The sequence below is a fragment of the Acinonyx jubatus genome, chromosome A3, assembly GCF_027475565.1.
Source record: "Acinonyx jubatus isolate Ajub_Pintada_27869175 chromosome A3, VMU_Ajub_asm_v1.0, whole genome shotgun sequence".
Lineage (NCBI taxonomy): Eukaryota > Metazoa > Chordata > Mammalia > Carnivora > Felidae > Acinonyx > Acinonyx jubatus.
The window spans coordinates 101,753,698-101,770,045 of record NC_069388.1 but is presented as its reverse complement, the minus strand read 5'-3'; the positions used below and the strand labels follow the sequence as shown (position 1 = coordinate 101,770,045).

The following is a 16,348-nucleotide window of genomic DNA, read 5'->3' as shown; positions in this document are numbered from 1 at the left end:
TGTGAGTGACGTGCACACTTAAGGGTACACTTAAGGCAGCGTTGTCTATATTTGCCAAAGACTGGACACGACCCAAATATCTAACATTCTTCAACTGGTTAAATAAACTAGGGGGGCTCCTGGGTGGGCCAGTCGGTTGAGCGTCCGACTTCGGCTCAGGTCACGATCTATCTCGCGGTCCGTGAGTTCGAGCCCCGCGTCGGGCTCTGTGCTGACAGCTCAGAGCCTGGAGCCTCCTTTGGATTCTGTGTCTCTGTCTCTCTCTCTGCCCCTCCCCTGCTTGAGCTCTGTCTCTCTCTCTCTCTCCCTCTGTCTCAAAGATGGATCAACTTTAAAAATAAAATAAAACAAAACTCCGTAATTCACCCTTCTTGCCCCACCCCAGTTAAAAATGAGCTCTCCTGACACTGGACCCCGAGAAGGGGGGGGGCGCCCCTCCTGCAAGGGACACAGCACTGTGGCTCTGAACTCTGACACGGGGTCACCACACCCAAGTTTCTGGCCCCAGAGTCCTGTCTTTTGAATCACAGCGGTTGCGGGTGACATCCTGGTGCAAGCCCCTGGTATGCTCGGCCTTGGCATTGGGCTGCTTGGCTCCTGGGATGGGGACGCCGATAGTGTGGCAGAGGGGGCTGGCAGGAGCAAGTGTCCAGCTGTCACTCTGTGAAGGATGGGTGTCATCTTGGCACCCAAGGGCCTGGCCGGCTGCCCGTGAATGTTTGGAGGGAACTCTCCGGCGGGAGGCGCTCCTGGCCCTTCTGGAAGGGTGTGCGTCTCGCTAGGCCCTCCCCTGGGCCTGACGGGAGGCTGGCTGTCAGATGGGTGAGACTGCAGACAATTTGAGGGGAGGCTGGTCACTTCTACAAGCCACCAGGCAGAGAGACTGCTCTGGGCTGACAGCGGGCCAAGTGAGAGGCCCAGGGCAACATCCCCGTGGATGGGCCTCCCTGCGCGCGCGTGTGTGGGTGCGTGCGTGAATGCCGTGAGTGTGCATGCGTGGGTGTGCCCGTGTGTGTGCCAGGACCGCACAGACACCTGACACACGCAGGTGTGTCCTGGAGTCGTTCCCATCTGCTCCGTGGTCTGACTAGACTCGCCTTCCCGAACTGGTCTGCGTCTTGCACTTTTTCCACAGAGAAAGGGCCAGAGAAATTGGCCTCCTGCCCTGCAGGATCTGAACGTCTGGGTGGGGGCCGCCGGGGCTGTTTCCCTGGGCAGAGACGCTGCCTGGAGGGCTATGCCGCTGACCTGTCAGGAGACAGGGAAACAGTTGTTTCCTGCATCTTTGATGTGGGGCCCCCGATGGGCGCAGCCTGGACATTGTTTTGTGCCCACTTCCTTGGCTCGGGAGGAAAGAATTCTGTAAGCCCGTGCGGGGCATAAGCTTGGCTGTCAGAGTGAGGAAAGGGAAAGACGAGCGAGGACTTTCTGAAAGGAAGAAGGAGAGACAGAGACAGGGTAGGAGGGAGGGATTATAAACATGGACGGGAGGGGTGGGATTTGGGAGAGGCAGGGAGGGAATGGTGTGCAAGCCCACACCTGACTGTCTCTTACGAAATCACTTGCACGCCGCTGATGGGAATGAGCCCAAGTCCCACTGCCCACGGCTCCTCTGTGTCTGGCATGGCTGGATCTTAGAATCTCCAATAACCACTTCCGGTCAGCCTCAAGGAGCCGGTCGAGGTGGCCGAAAGGGTCCCCTCACAATGGTGATGGTGCTTGTGGTGGCTCCGGAGAACCTCTGTCACTCGCTGAGTCCATAGGGACCTCAGGGAAATGACCTCCTTTCCTCGGCCTTCCCCTCCTCATATAAAAGGCATGTTGGACACTGACTGATAGAGTGGGCTATTAAAGTATTCATCGGGGGGGGGGGGGTGGGTAGGAAGAAGAATCTGGAAGCCGAAGCCAGAGTGTGTATTGAATGTGAAAATGTACGGTGGCATGGAGAGGACTTTTTCCCCCAAAGCCAGAATATTGCCACAGTCTGCAGCCAGCAGAAAGGGGGTCAGCGAGTGCACGACTGGCCTGTCCCTGTGAAGGCACGTGTGTGGCGGCCCACATGGACGTGTGCGTGTGTCTGCGTGCGTTGGGCGTGAACGGGTGCCCGGAAGGAGCCCGGAGCCGTGTATGGAAAGTAAAAGTAGTGAACGCTCGGCTTAAGCAATCGTTTTCCTCCCGGGGGGTTAAAATTCATGGGCACTTAGCCAACAGCCACATTAGGATAAGAAATGTAATCTGTTTATATTAAGTTTGCAAATACATCTCATTGGTGCAGTGGGCGTGCAGTGCGCCATAACCTGCCGTGACGCTGGCCTTGGCTTGGGGTCCATGGCCAGCACACCAGAGCTAATGGGCTAGAGTTTGCAAGGCCCAGCCTAACCGCTCGCCTCCCTTCTCAGTCATCCACTTCCCTCTGGGGTGGAGAAACACATTCCCGAAGACGACAGCTGGAGTGTCTGAGAGCCAACAGAAACTGATGCTGCTTCCCTTCGCCGGAGCCACCACCACTGCCGGAGCAAAGACTGGAAGTGACCTCTCCAGGTCAGAAGGCACTCCGTCCCACCGTCCTGGTCCCTGCAAATGGTCTCCGATGAGGTTCTGGGCTCTGCGAGGCCTCCCCGCTTCCGGACAAGCTCTGGGCTGCCCCTGCCATGTAGCCCGGTGTCGTCCTCCAGTCATCGGAAGTTTCTGGGTCGTAGTGCCTGCCACTTTCCAGAGAACTAGCAAATAAAATCAACAGCCAGCACCTATTTGCCATCTCCTGTGGCCTGGCACAGCCCAGGCATTTCATGGACAGTGCCTCGCTGTACCCGTTGGGAAGCTTCCAAGGAGATACCGTCATCCTCCTGCTGTACAGATGTGAAAACAGAAGCTTGGAGGGCTTAGACAACTCGCCCGAACTCCTGCCATCGGTGGGATCAGTGTGGAGTCTGGGTTTGAACCCAGGTTTCTCCAATTCTGGAATCCCAGCTCCCTCCATGAAACGCCACGGGTTGCCTCCCCAGGTATCCCCTGGAACCATGCAGGTCTGCTGTTCACCCATACCTCTCCTGGAAACGTTCGCTAGCTTTTTTCCAGGTCCTTCCTTCTGACCTCTGCAAACTCATTTCCCCAAAGGGCCCTCATTCCCTCCAACCGGAATTCCATCAACAATAAAACGTGGGGGCTAAAAAGCAAGAGAATGAGAATCACACAGATCCAGCTGAGAATTCTGCTGTCGACTCACGCTGACCTTCCTCAAGTTACTCAGCTTCCCTGCTTCTAGTTCCCCGTCTGTGAGAACAGAGAGCACTAACCTACTGCCTGCTCCACGCGGTGGGTGTGACAGCTAAATGAGATAAAGCGTAAACAGCTCCCTGGCCAGTGTTTTCACAGCTCTGCTGAGGGTGTGTGTGGTGGCAAATGTGATAAGGTGGGCAGATGCTCCAGCCGAGTGTTACGTCATCCCCATCTACTGACTTCTCCCGCCCCAGGATGGTGTCTGAGCAGGGAGCTCGGACTTCCATCTGCAGAGTTCACAAGCTTCTCTACACTGTCATCATGGGGTTGGGAGGGGGGAGCCTGGACATTCACCCCCGCCTGGCAGAGACCAGGCTCTCCTCCGTTTCCCCACTGGAGTGGCATCAGAGGAAGCTTTCTCCACCTTCAGTGGTAACCAGGCCCTGTGGGGAATATCAGTGGGGCACTCTGACCTTCTACTTGAGGAAGCTATCCGTGGTGGCCCCGTGGGGAGCCAGAACTTCTGTCTCCATCCAGCAGCGAGGTAGAGACCTCTTCTTACTTTTACCTGTGTGTCAACAGATGCCAAGCAGGGAACGTGGATTTCCACATCCACCTGGCAGGAACAACACAACTCACTGTTAACCAATCCCTTTCCCTACTGGGGCAATGCCAGAGGAAGCCATTTAACACAGACGATTGCACTAATATCCAGGGTCTCGTAACATAATATTCGAAATTTTCGGTTTCAGTAGAAAATCGTGCACCATACCAAGAACAGGATGATCTCAGACTGAAAGAAAACAACCAGTAAATGCTAATCCCAAGATGATAGAGATGTTAGAATGATCGGACAGACATTTTAAAGCAACCACCATAACAATGCTTCCAAGAACAATGACAAGTACTCTTGAAACAAATGAAAAATTAGGAAGTCCCAAGCAAGAAAGTCAAAATATAAAGAAGAACCAAATGGAAGTTTTAGAACTGAAAAATACAGTAACCAAAACAACAACAATAAAACCCGCGTCAAGGGAGGCACTCATCAGGGGAACCGAGGGGACACAGCGAATGGAAGACGGGACATTGTTACATATCCATTCTGAACAACAGAGAGAAGAAAATGGGCTGGAAAAAAGGGAACAGAGCCTCAGGGATATGTGGTGCTATAACAAAAGATCTAACTTCCGTGACATTGGAGTTCTGGAAGGAGAAGAAAAGAGGGCAGAACTGAAAAAGTGTTCGCTAAGTAATGGCTTAAAACTTTCTGAATTTGGCAAAAAGCACAAAGCCACAGATTTAAGAAGCCAAGCGAATCTCAAACAGGATAAACCCAAAGAAATCCATATCAAGGCACATCACACTCAAACTTCTGAAAAACAAAGAGAAGTATGTATATGTTGGAAACAGAAAGAAATGACACTCCACCTAAAGGGGAAACATTTTTGACTGATGGATAATTGTGGCTAGAACATAGAGGCCAGAGTATCGAAGAAGTGTTGAAAGAAAAACATGGCCAACTCAAAATCCTATCTCCAGCTGAAAGGTCCTTTCTAGTGGAAAGATCCTTCCGGAATGAAAGGGAAATCAAAGCGGTCTCAGAAAAACTAAGAATATTTGTCACCAGCAGACATATGGAAAAAGAATGGACAAAAGAATATTTCTCAACAGAAGGGAAACGATAAAAGAAAGACTATTGGAACATCAGTAAGGAAGAAAGAACATAATAAGCAAAAATATTGGTAATATTGGTCATTACAAGAGACTTTCATTTTCCTCTTGAGTCTTCAAGATTACACTGATGATTGAGGCAAAAACTAACACTGTCTAATGTGATTCTAAAAGTATGTAGAAGAAATATTTGAGACAATGAGCTATATCACTAACAGAGTTGGTAAAGGGACGTAAAGAGAGGTCAATGTTCCCCACTTCACTCAAATTTGGAAAATGATGACACTAGTAAACTGTGGTATGTCTCACACGATACAAAAAAAATGATTTGATAAAATCCAGCAAATATTCCTGATAAAAACTCTTAGCAAACGAAGAATAGATGGGGACTTCCTCAACCTGATAAAGGACATTTACTAAAAACTTACCACTGACATCATTCTTTTGTTTGTTTGTTTTCAGTGGGCTCCATGCCCAACGTGGGGCTTGAACTCACAATCCAGAGATTAAGAGTCAGATGCTCTACTGAGTAAGCCAGACAGGCGCCCCTATAGTTAATATCATTCTTAATGATGAAAGACTGAATACTTTCCCTCCTGAGATCAGAAATTCTCACAGATTCTATTCCACATTGTACTGAAGATTCTATCTAGTGTAATATGGCAAGAAATAGAAATCCAGAGATCCACGTTGGAAATAGAAAAGGAAAGCTGTTTTTATTGGAAGGTGACACAGAGTCTACATAGAAAAACCCATAGAACTAAAAAGCCACTAGAACTAAAAGAGTGACTTTAGTAGAGATACAGGATACAGGAGTAATTCACAAAAATCACTTGCATTTCTGTATATTTGCGGTGAACCATTGGAAATTGAAATTTTAAAAGTACTACTTACAGTAACATCAAAAAGTATAAATTAGAGTGAAAATGACAAAAGGTGGACAAGACCTACACATTAAAAATTATAAAACATTGCTGATAAAAATGAAAGAGACCCGAAATAGGTAGAGAGATACTGTGTTCATGGGTCAGAAGCCTCAATGTTTTTATGGTATAAATTTTCACCAAATTGATCTATAAAGTCAATGCAATTCTGGGCAAAATCTCAGCAAACTTGTAGAAATTGACAAACTTCTTCTAAAACTCATACGGAAATGCAAAGGACTTTGAATAGTCAAAACAACTTTGCAAAGGAGGAACAAAGTCGGAGAACTAACACTGTGTGATTTCAAGACTTATTATAAAGTGACAATAATCAGGACAGTGGAGTGACCGTAAGTACCAATATCAATGGAACGTCAGAATCAAGACTAAACAGACCTACTCGTGCATGAACAACTGATTTTTGACAAAAGTGCAAACAGGGCAGGGAGGGAGAAATGGTAGTCTTTTCAACAAATGCTGGAGGAACACTGGGATATCCAGAGGCAAAAAAGATGAACTTCAATCCATACCTCATACCATCGACAAATATTAACTCAAAAAATGGGTCATCATAGGTTGAAATACCCACAGCTTCCAGAGGAAAATAGAAGAAAATCTTTGAGACTTGGGCTAGGCAAAGATTTCATAGATATAGCAAAAGCATAACACATAAAAGAAAAAAAATGGATGTTTTTTTGTTTGTTTTTTTTTTTAGACAGAGAGAGACAGAGCATGAACAGGGGAGGGGCAGAGAGAGAGGGAGACACAGAATCTGAAACAGGCTCCAGGCTCTGAGCTGTCAGCACAGAGCCCGACGCGGGGCTCGAACTCACGGACCACGAGATCATGACCTGAGCCGAAGTCGGACGCCCAAGCGACCGAGCCACCCAGGCGCCCCAAAATGGATTTTTTAGACTCCTTCAAAATTAAAAACAAAAGTCATTGTTAAGAAAATGAAAAGATAAGCTACCATTGGGGAGCAAGCATGTGCAAATCATATATTTAATAAGGGGCTTGTATTCATTATACATAAAGAACTCCCAAAACTCAATAATAAGAAATCAAGCAACCCAATTAAAAAACGGACAAAATATTTCAACAGATATATCACCAAAATCTATGAATTATAAACAAGTAAATGAAAAGGTGCTCATCGTTATTAGCCATTAGAGAGATGCAAATCAATATCACGAGATATCACTGTGCAACTATTAGGATGACTACAATAAAAAGGACTGACCATAATGGGCGTTATGAGAATGTGGAGGAACCGGAACTCTCACACACTGCTAATGGGTTTGTAGAAATGATGGGGCTGTCATTAACCAAATCTTGCCAAACCCCGTTGAAGGAATCACGGCTTCATTTCTTCCCTGCCCAGTTTGCTTTGCTCAGGGCCCCTGTAAAGCCAGCTTTCCAATGTCCCACAAGGTCACCTTCCGCAGTAGTGAGGTTTCCCCTTCAAGTGAACTGGGGTGGATCTACCTTAGAAACACTCTTGCTGGTTTTTTGGGTTTTTTGTTGGTTTGTTTGTTTGTTTATTTGAGGCACCAGAGTGTGAATTAGTATCGTGTGTTCAAAACCCACCAGCCCTCTTTTGGTCTGCTTCTCGGTTGATTTCAGGTGTCTTGAAAGGTGACACGGTGCCGGATAAAAAGAAAGAGAGCAAGACAGAAGGCACCACGACCCTCAGCAATCTCTTGTAGACAATTTTTTGAGGGTTGAATACAACTCTGGGCGTGAGTCAGCTGCTGAGCGAGTGCGTTTCTGTCTGCTTGTGTCTCTCTGCCTTTGCAGTCAGAGGAAGGGCCCGGGCTCAGGCCAGGAAGAATCTGCTCTAAGCTGATAAACCCAAAGCCCATGTGCCAGGAACCCTGTGGTTTTCTGTCTTTGTAAGTTTTCCCCGCGAGGCCTGGGAGGAGAGGACACTCTCTAGGAGGAGGTACTTCCCCGCAAAGCATCGGCCTGAATACCGCCCAGGGGAGCAGTTTGCACACATCCGGACTGTGAGAGCTGCGCACCCAGAGCTGTGCGCTCCATTTCACGGGCTCCGGGCTCCGGACCGGGGTTTTCTCCGTTAAATGTGTGAACTGTAAAGTCCCGTGCCTTCTGGGGATGGGCGGAGGGAGGCAGCCTCTGAGCTGGAGTGGGAGAGGGACCCGCGTGCGGTCCCGTGAGGGTCCGACCGCTCCGAGACTGGGCGCAGCTTTCGCAGTGACCGTGGCCGGAGAGCCCCAGACCCTGACAAAGCCAGCCTGCTCTCTCCGCTTTGCCGCCTTTTACTTTTCCTAAAACAGTTCTGGGGAGTTTCAACATTCTGAAAATGGCCAGCAAAACTCTCTAGAGCTGAGCTCAAATCAATCAACGCGAAGAAAACGTGCGGATTGGGTTTTTTTTTTCTTTTTTTCTTTTTTGTTTTAACCCATTGTGGGTGTGTAAACGGAGCTGTCAGTCTGGAAGCCCCCCAGGAGCCGGGCGTGAGTCCGCAGAGCTGAGTATTTTTAGTCTGCTCTCTCTCAGATTCCAGCTGGTGGACCCTGAGCAAGCTCTTGTGGGGCTCCTGGCGCAAGTGGCTTTGCGGAACCTGATGATGCAACCGCAAGGTGGGCTTAGCTCATGCAGCGCACAGAGCGGTAGCCCCAGAAGCTCCGAGACAAGCAGATAATACGCAGAAACCCTGTCCAATTGCACCTTTAAAAAAAAAAGAAAGAAAGAAAGACCTCTCAACAGGTTCAGACGCCCGTGTGTGTGTGTGTGTGTGTAGCAATCTACTAGTAAAAATTAAAATCATCACATTGTGTCACAGGAGGGCAGCGTATTTTGCTTTTCTTTGGCAATGATCCATGATTGAGCTACTGATTAAAATATACCCTATGAAGTATACATGTGTTCTATGGAATGTCTCCCTAAGTATTTGCTGACTTGCCTCTGAATTACACGCCTGGTGAAGCGGACCCTGGCCGGAGGGGATCGCTTCTCCTTCATGCAGGTGCTTTCGGCTCCCCGCTCTCAGGCTGGGATCTGGACTGCTTTGGGCTTTGTCTTTTGTTCCGGCCCCTGAGCCCAGCACAGGATCTAGAACAGGGAGGCTGTCATTCACATCCACTGGGGGCCCCTTCCTGGTCATCTGTCAGGGGGACACTAATGCTAGTCTTACCCTCCTGAGAGTCTCCTTTCCAGATCCAGTTCATGAAGGATGGGACAGCTGCTGGAGGCTGCACACTTCAGCCGAGTCCTTTTGCTTTCTGCTCCTTACTTGGCCCATCTGTGAGATCAAGGAAAAGGTACAAATTTAGCAGTAATGATTCAGTTATTTTACTTAAAAAAAAAGTTGGAGCCATCGTTACAAAACAGAATTAACGTTTGTTAACTGTGGGATGGGGGTACTCAGGTGATTGATAGATCATTCTCTGTTTTTCTGTATCTTTCAAAGTCCTTTGGTCCGATAAACGGAGAGGAAAGAAACATTTTTAAAGGATTTGTATGAAATCTGGTTTCCTCCAGATGGACACTCTCTGGTTCCGTGTACAGGGAAATGCTCAGTAAACCCCAGAGTCCTGAGACTCTAAGGAGAGGCATTAGTATTATTCATCACATTTCTGTTCTATACACTGCTCCAGGAATTTACTGATACTCAGCACTAGGCTTCACCCCTACCCACACTCTCCGCTGTGTAAGACAGCCAGCCGTTTGCTCACTAAGCTGAATACCTTTCTGGTGGGATAGGAGATTTCTAGTTGAAGGCATGGGAGTCCAGAATGATGGCACTTAGAATGTTCTGAGTCTGTTTCATCCAACCCTCTTCCCTCCCCCGGAACCACCTGCAACCCCAACCTATACCAAACAGAAGTATATACCTGTAGGAACACTAACTCCTATCTGCAGTCACTAAACATTTGTCTCATATAATGAAATCCCAGCTTTTGGGGGCTTAACCAAAACACGTTGCCGGAGAAAATGCACGTTGACATCTCCACTCCTCTAACTTAAAAACAGCCAAACTAAAATAAGTAACAACAACAACAAAAAGTTGTTTCCCACACATTTGCCCTGCTCTTACCACCAGTCTTCAGCCTGAAATAATTTCATGCTTGAGTTATTAACTTATGAAAATAGGCACAAAAGGGGAAAAATGTGAACAGGTCCTCAGCTATATTATTAGTCATTGCTACAGCTGAGTGCATTCCGGCACAAAGGCGTGTTATTCTGCCTGAGTACCTCAGTTTTGAACAAAATGTAGCTCACTAATGGGTTATGCCTCATATACCTTTTTGTAACCATTAGGTTGCCATTCTCTGTAATCTATCCTGTTTTTCATTACGGGTATGTTCATTAGGCAGGTGTGCACACAAGTGCCCGTGTATGTGTGTGTGCGTGCGTGTGCGTGCGTGTGCACACACACGCACACGCACGCACACACACACAAATCCCCTTTTGTCTGTGACTGAAAAGAAAGGTCACGGGCTGGGCTGGCAGTCGTTTTGGGGAAACCACTGTCTTGATAAATGCTAATTATCATTGATTATGATAGTTGATCGTTATCATTGATTATAATGATTTGGAAATCAGGGCTGTGGATGGATGTGAAATGTGGATTCTGACAAACTGGTGGATTGGGGGGTAGGAACATGAGTAAAAGAAGGGAACCCAGAAGCATTCTGGAGAAGACGGAGGTAGAGCGGGGGAGCCTGACCTGTTTTGCCTCAGTCTCTGTTTGTCAGGGGCAGTGCTGGTCTGAAAACATTCCGGGCTGGGCTCACTTGCCAAGTGTTCTCAGGTTTCCAGGCAGTAGCCCCCTTTATGGAAGTTTCTGGCTTGCGCTCAGAGATGTTGCCCCAAACCAGTTTGAGTCACATGAATAAAAGAGCCAAGTTTGGACCTACTGACTTTTGCTTCTGTAAAGCACAGAATTGGTTATGGAAATCAAGGCCTTTGGGTCTTAACTTCTGGATAGACAAAAATGCAACAAAAATAGCAGGCAAGAAAATAATCAGGAGAAAGAAATATAGAAGGGAAATAGAAGAAGCTTGGAGAAGATCACGGTCCTTCACAGGCAAGTATGGTTCATTAGAGCTGTCTCCTAAACAGACCAGAGGTCTGCATGGGGCTGGAGATCCCAGAAACAGGGCCCCCCGGCCCCCACCAATTCTCAGCCAATAGGAGAAGCCCCGGGCACCTTCCCCCTTGATTAGGACAATGGGATTCTCCACCTGACACTTGCCTGGCCAGGAGGGACACTAATTGGGAACCAAATGTGGTCCTTTAACCCCTTTGAAGTGTTCACGAACGCTTTGATTTTGTTCTTTCCTCCTCATTAAGACAAACGGGGTTCTACTTTGCCCTGAAAAAATCTGATCTCACCTCCCAAGCCAGCTGCTCATCTTCCAGCTCCTGTGAGGCAAGCTCTGCAAGGGGGGGGTCCCCTCCTGTCAGGTGACAGAAACGCCCACCTTGCCAAAGATCACTCTGGCCGGGCTCTGTCTCGGGGGTCAGTAGATCACACTGCAATCAGAGCCCAGGATGCATCACCACGGGGTCTCCGCTCATGTCAAAACACAAAGGGGCTTGTGGTAACTCTCAACCCAGAATGTCCCGTTAGATACCAGGCAACACAGACGTGATGAGGTTCCCAGATGCTGTGCCTTGTGGAGGCAATCAGGCTGGAGAGAAATCCAGGAAGACAGAGCCTCCCCCCGCCCCCCGCCTCCCCAAAGATCTGGAATCCTGAAAGATTATGAAGCCAGCTTTGCCTTCGCCCTTCTTTTACTGGTGACACACGGGGACAAAGAGGTGGCAGAACTGGACCTAGAAATGATATTGCTTCTCCCAGCTGGCACTGAGCCCCTGAGTCTCATCTGCCATAACACCCCCCCCCCCCCCGGATGCCAAGACCACCTTCCCTTCTCCCAGTGCAGGGGCAAAGTCAGTGCAATGGAAACCTGCAGAATGGAGGCAACTGGAGCCCCGTGGCCTACTCAGAGACCATGAACGTGGGACATGCACCTTCACCTCCCCCCCCCCACAGTGCCAGCCACAGGGGAAACATAGGCCACGGCAGCAGAGCTCTGCTCCAGAGGCACACGCTGAGAAAGAGGCCCCAGTGCCCAGTGGGGACACCTCTGGAGATGGCCGCAGGCTGTGGTGGAGTCCTGGGAGGCTGGATGAACTCTGTCAGGTGGGAAATGGGAAGGTGGAGAGAAGAGTGGTTGTTGTTGCCGTTGTTGTTGTTGTTTAGAGAGATAGAGAGAGAATGTGCTAGTGGGTGGGGGAGAGGAGCAGGGGCGGGGGGGGGGGGGCGGGAGGGAGAACCCAAGCAGGCTGAATGCTCAGCGCAGAGCCCGACATGGGGTTTGATCTCATGACCCTGGGATCATGACCTGAGCCCCAATCAGGAGTCCGATGCTCAACCGACTGAGCCACCCGGGTGCCCCAAGAAAAATGTTCTTAAGCGCAGAAATTCAAACCTGGGAAAGCATCACCCATCTTATCTCGTTCTGTCACAGATATAATCTCCACAGCCAACAGGCCCAAAGTCCTGCTACATGTGTATTTATTTCCTTGGATCCCCCACAGATCTCCATCTGCGAGATCAGCATCTGAATTAGACCCTCTCTCCCTTGTTTTCATTTTTACCGTCTTTATCACTTTAAGTGTTTAGTTCAGGAGCGTTAGTAAGTACATGAACATTGTTTTACAACAGATCTTAGATCTTATCCATCTTGCAAAACGGAAACTCGACCCATTAAACAGTCACTCCCCGTTCTCCCCTCCGTGCAGCTCCCGACAACCACCGGTCTACTTTCTGTCTCCGTGACTTTGATGACTCTAGGTACCTCATGTATATGGAATCACATAGGATTTGCCCTTTTGTGACTCGCTCATTTCTTCAAGTTTCATATATCTTGTAGCAGGTGACAGATTTTCCTTCTTTTTTAGGCTGAATAATATTCCATTGTATGTAAACACCACCTTTGGCTTATACAGCCGCGTGTTGAAGGACCCTTGGGTTGTTTCCACCTTTTGCCTCTTGTGAATAACACTACTGTGAACACGAGTGTGCAAATACCCCTTTGAGATCTTGCTTTCAATCCTTTTGGCAATATAGCCAGAAGAGGAATTGTTGGATCATATGGTAGTTCTATTTTTAATCTTTTGAGGAACCTCCATGCTGTTTTTCACAGCAGCTGAACCATTTCACATTCCCACCCACAATCTAGGAGGGTTCCAATTTCTCTACATCCTCACCAACACTTGTTATTTTCTGTTGATATGTATATATACATATATGCCCCCCTGAGTGGGTATGAGGTGATATCTTCTTGTAGTTTTCATTTGCTTTTCCCTAAGGCTTTGTGATATTGACTATCTTTTCATATGCTTGTTAGCCATTTGTATCTCATCTTTGGAGAGACATCTATCCAAATCCTTTGCCTTTTTTTTTTTAAGTTTATTTGTTTCTTCATCTTTTTTTTTTTAATTTTTTTTTTCAACGTTTATTTATTTTTGGGACAGAGAGAGACAGAGCATGAACGGGGGAGGGGCAGAGAGAGAGGGAGACACAGAATCGGAAACAGGCTCCAGGCTCTGAGCCATCAGCCCAGAGCCTGACGCGGGGCTTGAACTCACGGACCGCGAGATCGTGACCTGGCTGAAGTCGGACGCTTAACCGACTGCACCACCCAGGCGCCCCTGTTTCTTTATCTTTTAATGTTTATTTATTTTTGAGTGAGAGACCGAGCATGAGTGGGGGAGGGGCCGAGAGAGAGGGAGACCTAGAATCCGAAGCAGGCTCCCGGCTCTGAGCTGTCAGCACGGAGCCCGACGCGGGGCTCGAACTCAAGAACTGGGAGGTCACGGCCTGAGCTGAAATCAGGAGTCCGATGCTTAACTGACTGAGCCACCCAGGCGCCCCTCCCTTTGCTTATTTTGAAATCGGATTATTTTGTTGCCGTTGAGTTGTAGGAGTTTTTTAATACCCCCCTCCTTTTTTTGTTTTTAGCTGAAAAAAACGGAAGGATCGAAGAGGTGGGTAACTTACTTGCATGTGCTGTGAGTCGCCCCGCAGCGGGGAGGGCTGGCCCCAGGCGGGCAGCTAGAGCAAGCTGTGGGCCCGTCCTCCCAGCCACATGGTCTCGCAGCCAACACTGCTGCGTCAAATGCACACCCTGTGTTCACAGCCTTGTGTGCCAAATTGCTGTTTGGAAACGAACAGCAAACACTGGCTGCGGGGAACTCAGAAGCGTGTAATATCCACTTTAATGACGGTTCCACTCTCTTGTTTTCCCCTCCTCTGAGGAAGCACAGAGAGAAAAGGCCGTTCATGGAAAAATACATTTAAATGGATCAGTGCCGGGCAGCCCTTTGCACATCTGTTCTTAACAGGTTTCAGCTGAAACTACTGAAAATATACATAGATCTGTTTGCGTGGAACCAGTTAAATCTGATAAGATTACAATTTGGAGGGTAACTCTGGATTTGGTGGGGGGAAAAGAAAAAACCCTCCACACTTGCTCTCTGCACACGCTCCTAATATTTTACCACAGATGTTGTTGAGGGAATCGGATTTGCTGCAAATTAAAAAGATCTAAATTATTTGAGATTAGTTACAAACAAACTCAAGATGTCCCGACCGCCTTTCTGCACACAATTCCCGCCTCCCCTCCAATCTGGGCCGAGTCCTTTGTTATCAGAGTGGAGACCACAGCTGGGAAATCACTTGTTTCTGAGTAATTCCGTCCTCACTCCCTGCATCAGTCGGTTTAAGGAGAAGATGGTAGGCAGGCTGTTCACACACTGAATGACCAGTTGTCTTCCCCCGGAGGACACCAGTGGCCCCCAAGGACATGCAGATAGCAGGGAGGGAGGACGGAATTACACAGGTGCTGTGCTCTTTCCCAAGACTTTCTTACATCGCACCAGAACCACCTTTTGAGGTCATCCCATTACAGAGATGAGAAAACTGAGGCTGTAGGATGATTTGCTCAGGACCACACCAACAGTAAAGAAAGAGGTGCTGTGAAGCTAGAAGGAGTTTTCCTCTCATCTAAATGTCCCATGGTGAGGGGAGGGGGGCATCTGGGTGGCTCAGTTGGTTGAGCAGCCGACTTTGGATTAGGTCATGATCTCGAGATGCATGAGTTCGAGCCCCATGTCAGGCTCTGTGCTGACAGCTCAGAGCCTGGAGCCTGCTTTGGGTTCTCTCTCTGCTCCTTCCCTGCTCACACTCTGTCTCTGTCTCTCTCCAAAATAAATGAACATTAAAAAAAAAAAAAAGTCCCATGGGGCAAGGCCACAACTCAGATACCCACAGGGCCCAGCAGAGATGGAAGGAGCCAGGGGCCGTGCACAGCTACGAAGCAGCTTTAGCAGATTGATCCTGGGGCAAAGGGGAGGGGGAAGAGTGAAGATATCGTGGGTGCAGATCTCCTGGATTTGGTAAAGAAAGCCAGAAATCACCAGGTTTTTACCTGTAGGCTCAGGTATTGAAGTCAAACACCCGCCTGCTGTTGTTTGGGATCCCATTACAGGGATGCCTCCACAGGCATCTGAGTAGTGACTTGGGGGTCTGACTATCAGGATCCTTGTCTCCTGGTACAGGAGGTGCGGTCACAGGCAAGGAGCACCACAGCTCAGCACCCTGGTCCCTGTATCCCTTCTTCTTCTTCTTCTTCTTCTTCTTCTTCTTCTTCTTCTTCTTTTAAATATTTAAGTGTTTATTTGTTTTTGGGAGAGAGAGAGAGAGAGAGAGAGAGCTTGAGCAGGGGAGGGGCAGAGAGAGAGAAGCAGAATCCAACAGAATCAGACGGGATCCGAAGCAGGTTCCAGGCTCTGGGCTGTCGGCACAGAGCCTGACGAGCAGCTCGAACTCACGAACCGTGAGACCATGACCTGAGCTGAAATCAAGAGTTGGATGCTTAACCGACTGAGCCACCCAGGCACCCCCACCCCCACCCCGTGTCCTTTCTAAAGCCTTTTCTGATAACTTTGTGGGAATCCTCCCTTGATTCTAGCACGCTGTGAACTGCGTTCATCTATAACCATTGATCTAATCATTTATCTCCAAAAGACGACATCAGTCTATAAAATGCACCACAGGACACGAGAATCGCAGTCACATGGCCTCAGAAACAATCAGCCCAAATTGACATCTGACAACATCCCCCCACGGCACCCCCAGGGGCTGTGGCTGTGATTGGTAAGGTTTTCATTCCTGATGGACCCCACGCTGTGAAAATGCACCTATTTTTGTTCATTGAAACTCATTTTTTTTTTAATAAGCAGCCCAGTGGAAAACAATCGTGAATGGCAGCTTCATTACATGTGGATTTTTAGAACAAAGAAAATATTGCTCACACCCTATGACCTGTTCAATGATACTGAATTTTAATTAAAAAAATGTTACATGTTAAATTGATGACAAGGAAAGGGCGACACTATGGCTATAAAAGAAATCAGGAAGGCAAATCCTGGTGGACAGATTGTCTCAGTGATCTAGTCAATGTTACTTCATGTTTGTCTTCTTTGTCTCTCTCTGT

General features: G+C 48.3%; 1 long non-coding RNA gene across 8 annotated transcripts in view; it reads right to left on the bottom strand.

The window, feature by feature from the left end:
- LOC106976029 (uncharacterized) overlaps nt 1–16,348 on the bottom strand; it is a 154,654-nt gene that overhangs the window by 28,701 nt on the left and 109,605 nt on the right. For 5 of the 8 annotated variants that reach the window (XR_003412427.2, XR_008289465.1, XR_001430411.3 and 2 more), the window contains exon 3: nt 8,971–9,078. This is a non-coding gene — a long non-coding RNA (uncharacterized LOC106976029). Of the gene's footprint in view, nt 1–4,328; nt 4,348–7,053; nt 8,505–8,970; nt 9,079–16,348 lie in introns of those variants that run through there. The other 3 variants (XR_008289467.1, XR_003412429.2, XR_008289469.1) reach the window with 2 other exon arrangements.